The 14,364-nt window shown below is 42.0% G+C and overlaps 1 protein-coding gene across 1 annotated transcript in view; it reads right to left on the reverse strand.

Moving 5' to 3' along the window:
• snap25a (synaptosome associated protein 25a) overlaps window positions 1-10,732 on the reverse strand; it is a 34,132-nt gene extending 23,400 nt beyond the window's left edge. Inside the window, exon 1 of the mRNA XM_041064304.1 lies at window positions 10,596-10,732. The gene's annotated coding sequence lies outside the window, so the exon portion shown is untranslated. The remainder of the gene's footprint in view (window positions 1-10,595) is intronic.
• Window positions 10,733-14,364: the final 3,632 nt, after the last annotated feature.

The following is a 14,364-nucleotide window of genomic DNA, read 5'->3' on the forward strand; positions in this document are numbered from 1 at the left end:
AGAGTGAGGTTTGCTGATGAGCAGCATGATTTAATTTACGGCACTACAGAAGGTGCAGTGATATATGACTTGTGTGGCAGTTACCACAGGTTTCAAGGTAATTACTGGAGTGAGGCCGAGCACTGCACATTCATCAACAGAATTTGGAATAATTAGTTGAGCAATAAAACATGGCTAATACCTGCATTTATGTACTGAACTACACTCTCTCTGTAAAAAAAAACCAACATGAATGTTTAATAAAACACACATCTTTCTAGCACTCTGTCCATCCATCCATCACTCTGTTTACTACCTCAGGAGTGGCACTTCGGTGTAATCGCCATGGGAACAATAACGAAAGATATGAAGATGCCCTTATTTCCATTCCCCCCACATTCCCTCCTGGAGGACGGCGTATTTCACACCCTGTCCAATCACATTCTACCTGGAGAAGATTACCAGCCCCCACCAGCTGCTCCACCTCAACACTTTCTCATTCCCTTTCCTCCTCTCGCCTTCAATATCTTTCATCTCCTCTGTCTGTTTTTACATCTGTCTTTTTTCGTCTTCTTTCAGTCACACAGACACACAGTATTAATAAGTCTCTCACTAAATCTCACATTAAGAAATATTTTGTAGTAAAGCATATGATCTACAGTTAAAACCAATCATGTCCATCAGTAAATGCGTTACATTAATGCTGCAAATAATAGCAAATTTTTCCTTTTCACAATGCAGTTTATGAGAAGTGACAACATTGGGGCTGCTCCTGTGAACTTTGTGTGAAAATTAGTGCTGCAAAATAGAATAATATTTTTAAGGCCTGACTCGTATGACAAAGACAGACATCTTGATATGAGACAGAGTTTTGCCATGTGGGCAGGATACTGCACAGCTCTGTCACACCTCATGGCAAGAGAGGTAACAGATCTTTGATTTGAAGTGTTTCATGGACATAGAGTTGGATGTGTGTTTCTCTCTTCTCTGGCTCTGTGTTTGAATGTGTGTGTGTGTGTGTGTGTGTGTGTTGGCTGCCATTTTGTTTGCTTTCCAGTTTTAGTTTCAGACGCTCCATCTTTGTAATCAAACATTTTTTTTCTTTTTGAACGTCAGATCTTTGGAGGAAATGTGGGGTCGAAACTGTCGTGTGTTTCACAGAACATGAATAATTGCAGAACATCACTTGAGTGTGATTGATGCAGTTAGGCAATTTTAAAAATATCTCTCAAGCTGACAAGGATAAAAGAGTGTCCCCCTTTTCTTTGACATATTTTGATTCTGCTCTACTTTACCAGCTCATGATTTGCTCAAATGCAGAGCTAGATAAACACCGTGGAAAAACTGGAAATAAAAACTGGAAATAAAGGTCATCTTCAGGTCTGGCAGTTTAAAACTAGCCATCTGTCTACAGTTAGCGTGGTAACAGATGAAGGATACATATGAAATGCCCTTGTAAAAATAAATGTTGGGTAAAACGACTTAATTGTGAGGGTTACAATAGTGCTTCCCTTGGTACAGCTGTTATCTCTCCTTACAGAGGACTGCAGTAACAAAAGCACTGGACAGCAATGGATCAAGTGGGCGTTCCTCTTTAAAATGACAGAGCTGTCTTGTCATTTGGCCACAGATGATATTGTAAATGCAAAATTTTATCTAATGTTTTAAGAAATTCCAGCAGCCATTTTACATCTTAAAATAACAATAAATAAATAAATATGTACCTTAAAATGCTTCTTCAATCCAAAGGCCTTTCTGTTTGGAGGTTTCAGCACATTATAACCAAAACAATAAGGTGATGCTCCCCTTCCAGGAGCCACAGCGAGCCTGAATAATCACAGCAGTGATGTAACATTACTCAACAAGCCCAACAGCTGCAGCTCTCTCTCCACAGAGGAGCAAGCATTAAGTGCTGAAGCAACAGTGGCCCACTCTAGAAAGAATGCTATGCATTATTGACCTGAAGAGTCCAAGACCCCATCACTTATTCATCTGGCCCCACTGTAACCACTCTCAGAAACACATGGATAAAGAGCGGGGGGCAGAGGATCACAACAGTGCAGGCTAACTGCTTTAGACAGAGGATTACACTTCAAAAACTCCTGTGTTATGACCTTACAGAGAGGAAGTGAAGGTGAGCTACAGAGTTCATTAGGCAGCCAGAGCCAGATTTCAAGAAGGTAAAGGAACTAGAGGTGAAACTGTTAGTCTACTGTTAGTTAGTCCACTACTTGCATTTTAACCGTGCTAGCAACATTTCTCTGTACGGATGGAAGTATTGGTCGATCAGTTGGTCCAATGTTAGAAAATGTAAGCATGTTAACACACTAAATTAAGATGGGGAATATGTTAATCAGCATGCTACACACACTGTGCCTAAATACACCCTCACAGACCTGCTAACATGGCACTCTCACTTACATTAATGAAAAAAAAAAATGGTTCTAGCTTTTTATATCTGAACATTTGCTGATTTTCTTTAACAAATTCTGAACTGTCAGTCAGGGAAAACATGGAATTTATTTTATATGTCACCTTTATAATTTTCTGATATTTTATGGACCACATTATTAATCGAGAAAATTTATTAAAAACCATATTTTTAAAACTTAGCTGCTATGTGGCCAAAGCAATGTACATTTTTACTGTCTAGAAATTAAACTAAATAAATTCACTGATACAGGCTGAGCAGTAATCATGAGTCCTTGCCGTGAGGCTGTATATGACATTATAAGACCATGCTGTCCTGACAGTTTGCATAAGGAATAAGAACATTTGCCTGAAACGTAATGTTTTATTAGTAATGTTTTGTTGACCAGTTTTTGAGGGCTGTATGGGAAATGAGAAAAGCTGCCAAAGCACTAAGTTAAACCAGGCATTAGAGGCAGCTTTAGAATATCGAAGAATATGTGAATAAATTCCCTAATGTACAACTTTATGTGATCACCATAAAGCCATAACCACTGTGTTGGTGAGGACTCCACATACTGGGTTAGTGCTCTCTATTTACAGAAACACAAACATTCAAACATAATCTGCTCACAGTATCCTACAAGGCATGTTATACAACACATAGATAAATTCTACAAGACATATCTTATCCCTGCCTGAGGCAGTTTACCAAGTTATTTACAGTAGAGGGGTTGGGCAGAGCAGACAAAGGATGTCAGAATGGGAAACTACTGTTGTAACTGTGCACTGTGGTTTATAAAGTGTTTAAGGAGCTGTTGACAGTCATGTTGGTCCACAGGCTTTTAGTTTCTCATCAGTATGGAGAGTGAGTGTGGTTCTCGGATGCTGGAACTTACAGTTTACAGCTTTTTGAAAGTGTCAGGCCCAAATTAAATGAAGAGGTGTTGATAGGAGGTTACTCGCTTGGTATTCCAGTCACACACCTACTCTTATAAACTGTCTTTCCAGAGTGACCACTCACTCTAAACAGCTTGAGGCACAGGCACACGATGACCTGTGTGCATGATAATGTAAAAACTGCCATCCAGTACATCAGTTATCATGCAGCACTGACGTAAAAACAATGTCATCTTCCTATTTCTCGTCTCTTGAAGATGGCGTTGCGGCGGTATAAGGGACAACAGATGGGTAGACAAGCTAGAAACATCTCAGTGGTGCAGGCAGGCAGGTTATTTTAAGCCACTGCCACAAGACGAGAGGAACACTGACAAGGATGAAAAAATATAAATAAAAAGGCCATAATTCAGAATGTATAGCATACCACACCACCTCTGAGCACTGCCAACACCACTCAGCTCTGTGCTCACAGTCACCTTTGTGGTTTCTGTACGTGAGAGGAGTGAAAGCAGCCACATTCATTACAGTGCGGTTATGACGTTTTGGCTGCTAGAGGGCCATGGAGATATGATAGGTTTGATGAGCAAAACGTGACAGGGAGGGCTGCTCATGAGCGGATGCTGCCAGCATCAGCTCAGGATGGGTTCAGATGGGGAGGGGGTGGGGGGGTTTTAGGAGATCGGCGGTGCGCATGCACATATAATCAACAAAGCAATTTCTGTACAGGCCTCCGGAGCCCAGTTTGAATTAGAAGCACAACCTCTCTCGTTTTACAACGTAATAAATGTCAGGGGAGAGACGTGTGAAGGCTCTCTGGGTGAAACATACGACAGATGTCCTTTTTATATCTGCGTGTTTGATGGAATCTCAGGCAGGAAACGTTCCAGTAAACCGCAGAGTGAAAAGGCAGAATTCCTGATGTTTTAGTGATGCAGCAGTAACAGACCATCAAACTCTTATAGCCTAATCAATACTGATGACTTTCATTAGCCCTTTGGTCACAGCTTTTTGGCATGGAGCATATTTACACACAAGGGATTATGATACAAAACTCCAGCAAAAAAAAAAAATCCAATCAGTGATCCCCAGAGGTTTATTTTGCAGTTCAGCTGAACTCAGTCATTTTTTGTGATTCTCGGCTTCATTCACGTCACATAAAAGCCTGTTAAATATTTGAGAAGTCATAAAAACAAAGACATTAAAAAGCAATTAGGTGCACCCAGAGGATGAGAAATACCTGACAGAATACACATAAAAATATAAAATTACACCTATGCTAATTTCTTTATCTGTAGCCACTGTAGAACTGTAAACCTTTTTTTAAAAAAAATAATTAACATACAGTTTATGCAGCAAAAATATATTCATGCTTAAAATCAGTTAATTGCTTGGTCTATTAAAAGATATTTAAAAAAACTGGTAATAAACGCCTTTATAGTTTACTGTCATATTTAATTTCCTGCAGTAAATGCTGCAATGTTCACCTCCAGTGCTGGTCAGTCTAAAAGAATCAATAGCAATGACACTCTGTATATAAGGCATTTGGTAGATGGACATTAATGTCAGCACATTATGGATTCATTTTAGCCAGCACAACAAAAATATGTCCAGATTTACATTAGAAACACTGACAGGTTTGAAACCAGATGCATAACACACCATGCACGGCATTATGCCCTTTAATTCATGCAGTCTTCATACCGTAACACAGTAATACTTCACGTGTGCTGTATCATGAAGTTAAAATGACAAACCTTGTCACGTGTTATACGTACCGGGTCGAACCAGGTTTATGTAAAAGCATTGCAGAGGCTAACCTGCACCAACAGCCCCAGTCAGCTGCACTGCAGCACCATAAATTACCCAGCCCGGCTAACAGACCTACAGCAACAATATTACCAAAAAAAAAAAAACCCCACCACCTAACACTTCACTGATCCTTGCATGAAAACCGTCTCCACACTCCACACAGTGTCATGTTTGCAGAGGACTGATACAGTCATATTGTCCCTGCACCTGAGCACATAAACCTGAGCCGTGCAATGCAGAGCACAGAGGGTGTATTCATGTTGACCCAAGCAGATTAATTGGTGACTTTATGCTTCAGTGATGCAGGGATAAGATGTCCGTGCATGCTTTTATTCTGGAAACGGCAGCTTTAGTCATGTAGGGATGCTTTACAATACAATACTACTAAAGCAGCGGCTAATGCTTGTGGTGAAATTGATATGATTGAAGCTACAGATCAATGTGAAACTGAGGCGGGCTGCATCATACCCAGCACAAGAACACATACACAAGTTATTGTCCTGTATCAGCTTGCCAAAATCTGACACCCAGAGTTTATTCCTGGGCATATGTTAGCGAAGGTATTTCTGGCCTCTAGCTGTCCTCTGGAATTTAATATGTATTCTGGATCATTTTAATAGCAGCAATGATCTCTATATGAGACATTCATGCCATTTTTTTCTCATGGAGAGCATGCATTTCTGCAAACGATTTCTCTCCCTAAATTCATTTCATTAATCAAAAGAATAATAATCTAAGCCTGAGAGAGAGAGGGAGGACAGATGGCAGAATGATGACAGAGTCTGACAGCACAATGGATCAGCCTCACAGCCTTTAAAAGGTAAACTCATGAAGGAGTTTTTGATATTCAGTTCCAGAAAAGCTTCAAAAGCAGGAGCATCACTTGGGAGATAATATTAACCACATCTCTCCTGTGAGAGGGTACAACTGAGGTAAGATAAATAAAACTAAATTTAGAAAAGTCATGCTTTTGTGCGAGCATGAAAAGATTCATGACAAGAATGCTGCTCATATCGGCTCCCTATCTCCATTAATAACCATTTAACTAGCCTACATAACGCAATCAGACAACTGTCTTTCGAGACAACACGGGACAATTTTGAAAGACAACGTCCCAAAAAATGAAAAGATATCACAGCTGAATGAAAACAAAACTACATCTCTTTCTAATAAAAACAAATGAAAGCACTGAATTAGTGCTGTGTTGTAGTGAGCACCACTGCGTTTTCTCTATATGTGTTGCCGTAGCCCTGATTCCTCCGGAGCGGCCATTTTGTTTCTCTGTTTTTGTTTACATGCAGAGTGTCTCTGACAAAAAGAGAGATTGTCCCATGTGGGCTGACAGGACAAAAAAAAAAAAAAAAGCTCAGTGCTGCCTTTCATCCTGACTTGCCATTTCTGCTGCTTAGGTATTACTGTCAAGTAGGTCACACTCACAAGCATTAAAACACTATTACCCCATTTCTGCACATAACTATATCACTTCAGACTGGACACTTCTGAATTCGTACTCTTCTCTCCTGTTTCTTTTGAAGCACTTGTTCAACATTTTAGGAAATATTCACTTATTCAGTTTCTTACTGAGAGTTAAATGAGGAGATTGATTGCAGCTCTGTCCAATGGTGACAAAATCCACCGAGCAGCACTTCTACAGCTCACTAATTAACACATAATATCTCATTTGTTTAACACGTACCAAAGCTGAAGAGTGAAAACGACACGTTCCAGTGTTACAGTGGATGTGTTATTCTATATCACAGATTTACAACCTGTAAAATTCTCCATAAAATCACACAGTGATGTTTTTACTTTAGAGGTGCTGCATTTTGTTTTGTCTTGTCACAGGCCCACAGTTTCCCTGTTTTCACCCTCTGTGCTAAGCTAAGCCAACTGGCTGGTGGCTGTTAGCTTTGCTTAGTTCGGTCAATATTTAACAAACACACATGAGAGTGTTATCAATCTTCTCATCTAACCCTTAACAAGAGAGCGAATAAACTCATTTCCCAGAATATTTGATTTGAATCACTGCTTTTCAAAGCTGAAGCCATGTTGTGGACTCTGTAATGAAAAGAAACAGGGATGTACTGACTCTCCCGGACATGGTGACTTTGCTCTGTGCTAAATAAAATGTCTTGAAAAGTAAATAACTCCTTTTACGATGTCTCATTATCCCCTGTTGTGGCCTCAGACAGAATGGTCATGTCTCCTCTGGCTCTGGACGATGAACCCGAGTTAGGCTTAGCTATTCACAAAAAAAGAGAGACAGAACAACATATGTGACCACCACAGGGTATCACTCAGGATATCTCAGAGCTGCTAATGCGACAGCAGCAGAACAAGCGCTGCTGAAGGATGAATTTGTTTGTCATGCAGCTAAATCCTGAACTGCACAGTGACAGCAAGAAAACCGCAGAAGGGTTTGAGTTCACATTCTCAATCCAGAACACTTTACAAAAGAGGGAGCAGGCCTGTTTCATTGCTCAAGGGCACTTTATAAATGTCCTTGAGTTATGAATTATGAATGCTTCTCTATCTGTACCTGAAGCGGATACAGTCATTTTGTCCATCTGTAGTTGGTGTCAGAATCTAAACTCGTTTTGTGATTCTGCACCTGTCCTCTCAGGGTTCTCAGTCATTTGTGGAGAGAAACACGACGTTTACTCCTGAATGAAATCTCCACCATGTGAAAAAAGCCACACCTTTTCTTGCAAATAACTGCAAGTGTGAAACATGAAACAATATAAAAGGCGATTCAGAGGCTCATCGTCTAGTCTGCAAAAAGCATTTCTTCTTCAGAATGTGATCAGATCTTTCCATTTCAGACAAACGGTTGAAAAAAATGCCAAAGATCCCTCAGACTGATATGTCACACATGACATGGGTTTACGTGGCTGTAGCATGTGGTTAATGTGTATAGTTGCTCAGACATGAGGTGAATGGTTAGGCCTGTTAAAGGCCTCTCAAAGCATAAAAGCCCTTCAGGCTGACAGTCTGAGTCTGAAAGGCTGAAGAGAAAAGAGCTGTTAGACAGAAAAACAAATAAAACCTGCGCCGGCACCAAAACACGCAATGCGCAGCCAGTCGGCTCAGTATCCACCAGCATCGATCACAGGGGCTTTAGCTCCATCTCAGAACAGTACAACACAGGCATGTGTAAAAGTGTCCCTGTGAAATGAACAATGGCCAGGGTGTTTCTGAGAAACAATCAGTGGATGGTGATGCTGTTGTGAGTCACCATTTATCCGTAGAGCAGCCCCTTCACAGCGTGTGCAGTGGAGGCCTGACACCCCCTCCCACCACCACCACCTCCACCCCCTCCCTGTTTCTTTCTGTCTCTCTCTCTCTCTCTCTCTCTCTCTCTCTCTCTCTCTCCCTCTCTGCAGTCCAAACAGTGCAAGCCGCATAACGCGATATGGTATAGCGGTCATGGCAACTGGAGCATCCTTGGGGGCTTTACTGTGCTCTCTCTATACTGTGGGCTATAATCTGCCATTGTCACGAATCCACAGCTGTCAGTGTACAAAGGCTGCAGGGGCTTCCTTTAGAAATCAACTCATTTCTCTGTTTGCTTCTGCCTGTTATTTTAAGATCAATAAAAATCACCACAGACCCACCAAATGAATGTAATTTGAGGACATCGTTTGGTAAAGTCCGCTCATGTTATAGAGCCCATTGCGAGATTTCCAGTGATATGGCAAACATTCATTCAACCCTAAAGAGACGGCATCTGTCAGTGACCATCGGCCAGCCAGCCTACCGCCCCATGTGGTGATATAAAAATAATTCCAGATGCGCCAGAGATCAACATGACTTCAATATCTGATGTGCCGCATCGTCAAACCTCAGACTAGGCCTAAACCAACAATCATGTCTCTATTTCTGCATCACGAGGCTCGGATACCTCTCACAGCAGCCACGGTAATGCGCGCCGTGCGTGACAGGCAGCACGGGGCGTCAGTTCAACGCACACAATCCCCGCGTTCACTGTTGTTTGCCACCAAAACTCCCACAGCTCGACCACGATCTCCAGTAGAAAATTAATTTCAGTCAAGGTTATGAAATGGAATTTTGAGCATCATTACACATAACACAGCAAATGAGGCGCAGAGACGCGCACACAGAGACAAACCCTGCTCCTGCGTGCTTTTGACATATCTCTAATAAAGTCACATGGAAGCAGTACAATACTCAGTCAGCAGCTTTGTATGTAATGTGTGCGTAGCTTAATGCCCTGCATCATACATGTAGCAAACCAAACGGGTACACACTGTGGAGTGCAAGTGTGTACCAACAGCACGCAGCCAGTGTGCGCCATGCGCGACTGACAGACAGCGCGTGCAGGGCTCATTGACAGTTATGTGCGTCGCTCCGGAGACGGCTGGCTGGATGGATGGATGGGATGCTGAGGAGGAGGGGGTGAGGGGGGTGGGTGTCATAGTGCGGGTTTCACCGCGGTCCTCCCCGGCGCTGTTCTCCCCCATTTCTCGCCTGTAAAGGAAAAAAACCCCGCCCACCGTTATACCGCCACAATATCTCCGAGCTCCCTTCAAGCCTCGATCACGAAGACTAAATGTGGCTCGGATTTTTTTTTTTGCCCCTTGTGATGCAAAGACACTGCGTAAAAAGAGAAATAAAAGGAAGAGACGCATTCACGGAGCTCGATCATGCTTCATCCCCCTCCTCCCTCCCCCTCCCTCCTGTTTATATCGGCTACCCTCCTCCCACCGACCTCACCATGGCGCAGTTTACTATTACATGACATCCCCTCAATCAGGCCACCTCCAGCTCCTTTCAAATCAGCGGTGATACTGTTTTTTTTTTTCTTGGCTGACATGTGTGCGACGGATTGACGCATGTTTCACCATGTTGCTGCGACATCAGCAGCAGTCTACATGCTGCAGCTTTGAGGTGGGAGATGAAGCGCTCGGTCAGCCACGACCCTGGTTTTTAGGAGAACAATCCTCTCCAAAATGGCTGGGAGAAATACGGCTAAAGACTTTCTCTTACCCCCCCCCCCCCCCACACACACACACTTTAGACTGCGGCGTTTGGACACAGGATGGACCGGCGGAGACGCTGGTTTCACCTTCTCGGCGAGTGTCTTCCCTCCCCGGTGCTGTCCACGGTGCTGAAACACTGAAAACGCCCACATTGAATATACGCATTAGCGCACCGCATCCATCCTCTCAGCAATCCACTGCGCGTTTGAGATTCATCACCGGGGAGGTCACGCACTGCCTCCACTGCCTCCTTTTCTTTCCTCCTCTGCTCCCTTTACCCTTCTCTTTGTTAAATGATCCGCTACATCCCCAAAACAAGATGAAACCCAAAAGCATAAAATGGGCGTTTGCATCAAAAATGATTCAGGCTGGGAGAAAACAGACGTCCACCGCTCACGTTTCACAAATACCAAACATCTGCTGCTTCAGTGTACAAAAAGCAACCCGCCTGAGAAATATAAACGTTAAAAATGGAGTAGAAAATGTCCCCAGTCTTACCTGTGCCTGTTGTCGGTGCCCCGCAGTCAGTATGGGAGGAAATGTCTGCGTATATCAACAGCTAAGCGATACCAGCCTCTCTCTATATATGACTGGGATGCTGCAAAGGCACTGCGCGTCGGCTGAGTCCTCCTCACTTCTTCTTCAATGGGGGGAAAGCAGTGCAGCTCTTGTCAAAGATGGCGGACACTTTTGACGTCAGCAGCAGCTTTTAATAGATATCTGTCAGAAAGAGAGAGAGAGAGAGGGAGAGACTTTTTTTTTAAAAAAAGTCTTTGTTATAATGGGCAGCTGCACGGATAGCAACACAACAACTGAATATTTTAGATGTTTTGCTGTTGTATGTTTCATATCCCACCAAAGACATGTTAGAGATACTGTGGATTTCTATAGACTGGATATACATTATTCATGATGATCTTTTATATATATATATATATATATATATATTAACACGGACTTGGTTTGAAGCAGCTCGTACTGGATACTTGCAACACAAATTTCTCACAGGATATTTGTTGTAGTTTCACAGATACTAGTTCATTATGCAACAGAACAAAATGTAACCTGACTGTCACAGTTCACAGTTAGTCTCCCATTCAGGATCAGTGGGATTTGAACAGGAACACATTCACAAAATCACATCAGACTTCAGATCAGGGAAAGTGGGCAACTGCCCTCCATCGTTAAGGATGGTAATATTAATGTTTTCTTCCTCTTTTTTTAAACAAGTCCTATGAAAAGACCAAAACTAGCAATGAATTCATACTAGTAATTAGTATTGTGTATGTGAGTGTGTGTGTGTCCAAACCCTGACATTGCTTATTCCTCTGTGCCATGGAGCTCCACTGTTGTCTGAAAATGATTAAAAGCATTGGGTGGCATGCTCCTTTATTACAATGAACATGAGTAATTTGAGTAATGTTTAATAGAAACTACAGTGCTCAACTTTTAGAAGTTATTTAGCCTTTTTTAATAATCAGAGTGTATATTTATGACTTGAAGATTTACATCTTCAGCTGGGAGCAGTGGACTTCTGTCTGAGAGTCACAGACTGGGCAGAGGGGCCAGGAGGTACTGAGAGCTGGATTTACTCATTGTTGGTTTTGGTCTTTTCATGGGATTTGTTGACAATAACAAAAGTTGTTTCAATGACCTTTATACTGTAGACCCACATATCAGTTCCTACATATCGGCAAAACTTGCCATCCATCACACTTTCTCTGTCAGTTATTCAGAAGAAACACACAGCCTGGCCTCTCTGCTGTTTGTCACAGCTGAAAATCCTGTTTCTTTCTGAAACATGTAAAATGAGACCAGTCGATGTTTTCTTTGCACATCCACACTGGATCGTCTGTGGACTCGCAGTGTGGGGATGTCCCCCCTCTCTTCTCCTCCAGCAGCTGCCTCTGCTTGGCACTGTAACAAATGTGTCTTCAATTGCTCTGAAGCGAACCTGTCTCCTAAATTAATGATAATGATAACTCTGCATGAAAAATCCAGTTAGAGAGGAAAGCCAGAGGAGAAGAGAGCAGAGTGAGAGTGTGTGCAGACTCCATGTATGTCTTCGAGGAAAGAGTGTGTGCATGTGTGTGTGTGTGTGTGCGTGCGTGTGTGTGTGGAGTAAGTGAGGAGAATGAATCTACGGGTCCCTCATTCATTCACTCTCCTATAAACCAATATTACAGGAGTATAACAAACCAAATCAGGAGCAGATGAAAGTGGAGCATTGTGGTTCAATTTGAAGGGAGGCAAGAGAAGCCATCCAGGATCAGATTAGAGTAAAAACTGTTTCCAAACTAAGGTACATGGGCCTCTAAAGGCCCCTTAATCTTACTGTAACCTCTATAATGGAAAACTGAGCCAATAAGACAGTGTGATGGGATGACTGGTCTGATCATGGGCCAGATTTTAGCCACATTAATGGACTTTGATCATAAGTTATAACCAAGAGCAACAGTGAACTCAAATGGAAAAATGGAGAAACAGCTTGTATACACACTCACCAAGCACTTCATTAGTAACACCTGCTGATTCATGCAGTCATCCAATCAGCCAATCATGTGGCAGCGGTGCAATGCATACAATCCTGCAGATACAAGTCAGGAGCTTCAGTTAGTGTTCACTTCAAACATCAGAATGAGGAAAAATGTGATTTTAGTTGTAATATAATTGTTGAGCAGCATTTCTGTGGACAGTAACACCTGTTGATGTTGATGAGAGAGCGACAGTAACTCAGATAACCACTTTACAACTGAAAAATCCATTTTTGTCCTACACTATTTCAAGTATTCAGTGGTTCACATTAGGTTTAAACACTAGGCTGAAATGTCTTTGAGAGAGCCTTTAGACCATTAAGGGACACTAAAACTCTTCCCTGAAACCTAGACTAATCAATTATTTTACAGTTAACAATTTTAAAGTCAAGATGACCAATCTGTTAAATAATACAAGCAACTCTATGTGATTCAAAAACCAATAAACCAGTTATTCATTACAGAATTGGTATGTAAATGAACACAGAAATAAATTGTGCATTAAAAAGTCTTACAAACTCTTTTTATGTAGTAGCAGTGCATCACACAGTGTTTCTGATGTCTAATTTGTTGATATTCTACCTTAATGGTAAATTCCTCTCACCCGATCCCACACATTCATGCTATATTTGATGCCATCCAGAATTAGAAAGAGTTGAATATGTCTTCCAATGACTCGGCATATTCCTCCGAAAAAAATCTGCCTTGTCCTCCTCCCAGAGCACCAGATTTATGAAAGAACATTACTCGGACTCGATTCAGGTTAATCCCATTCTAAATGCTATTCTGTTAACAATGAATATTTCAAATGAATAATGTTTTTTTTTGTCTAACAAGGTTATCAGCTGCGCGAACCAGGCATTGTCAGCTTATTGCCAGAAACGTCCTCCTGGCACCTCTGCTGCTTATCTTTCACATTTCATCGTCCATGGAGCAGCTCCAGATTGAACAGTGTGATGAAGTCTTAATAATGCAGCTTCTTCTTCTTTGGCTCTTTAGGAGTGAGTTTGTCACTGTCATTTAACGTTTGAGTATAATATGATGTTTTAAGGTGGTAAGAGGGTGATTATTCAAAAGAGTACAAATAAACTGAACACTGTCATTGAAAGAATGAAGTCTTCAACAGCTCATCCTTTCTTCGCTTTTCTTTCTCTTTTCATCCATTAAAGCTTTTCACTTTTTGCCGAGATTAAAGAGAATGTCTAACTTTTCAGAGGAGGCCTTTGAAGTCAGAGGGGTATTTGCAGGGAGGGTGTGTGTGTGTGTATGTGTGACGTGTCTGGGGAACTCAGGGGATGGAGAGCTTGGCTTTAGCGGTGCTTCATCTCACGGTCAAAGAGCAAAACACAGCAAGTGGAGGAGAAGATTAGCCGCAGCATTATCAGCCCTGTAGCAGACAAGCTCAAGCACTCTGATCTCTCTCCCCCTCTCTGACTGATTTCATTCTTAATTAAACTTCACAGGGAAGGTGGGAGGTTGGAGGAACTGAGGGAGGAGGAGAAGAGGATGGGGGTGATATGTGAAAGAGTGACGAGGCAAAAAAACCCCCAAAACAATAGGCACGGGCTAAAAACAGAATAAGAGGTGTGAAAGATCTGGAAAGGACAACATCGACCGAGACAGAAGCATGACAGGAAAGATGAGGGGAGGCAGAGATGGAACACACTCCATGGGATGTACAGAGAGGAGACTGTGTGTAAATGTGTGTGTGTGTGTGTGTGTATGAAGAGAAA

Source organism: Toxotes jaculatrix, chromosome 19 (genome assembly GCF_017976425.1).
Source record: "Toxotes jaculatrix isolate fToxJac2 chromosome 19, fToxJac2.pri, whole genome shotgun sequence".
NCBI lineage: Eukaryota > Metazoa > Chordata > Actinopteri > Toxotidae > Toxotes > Toxotes jaculatrix.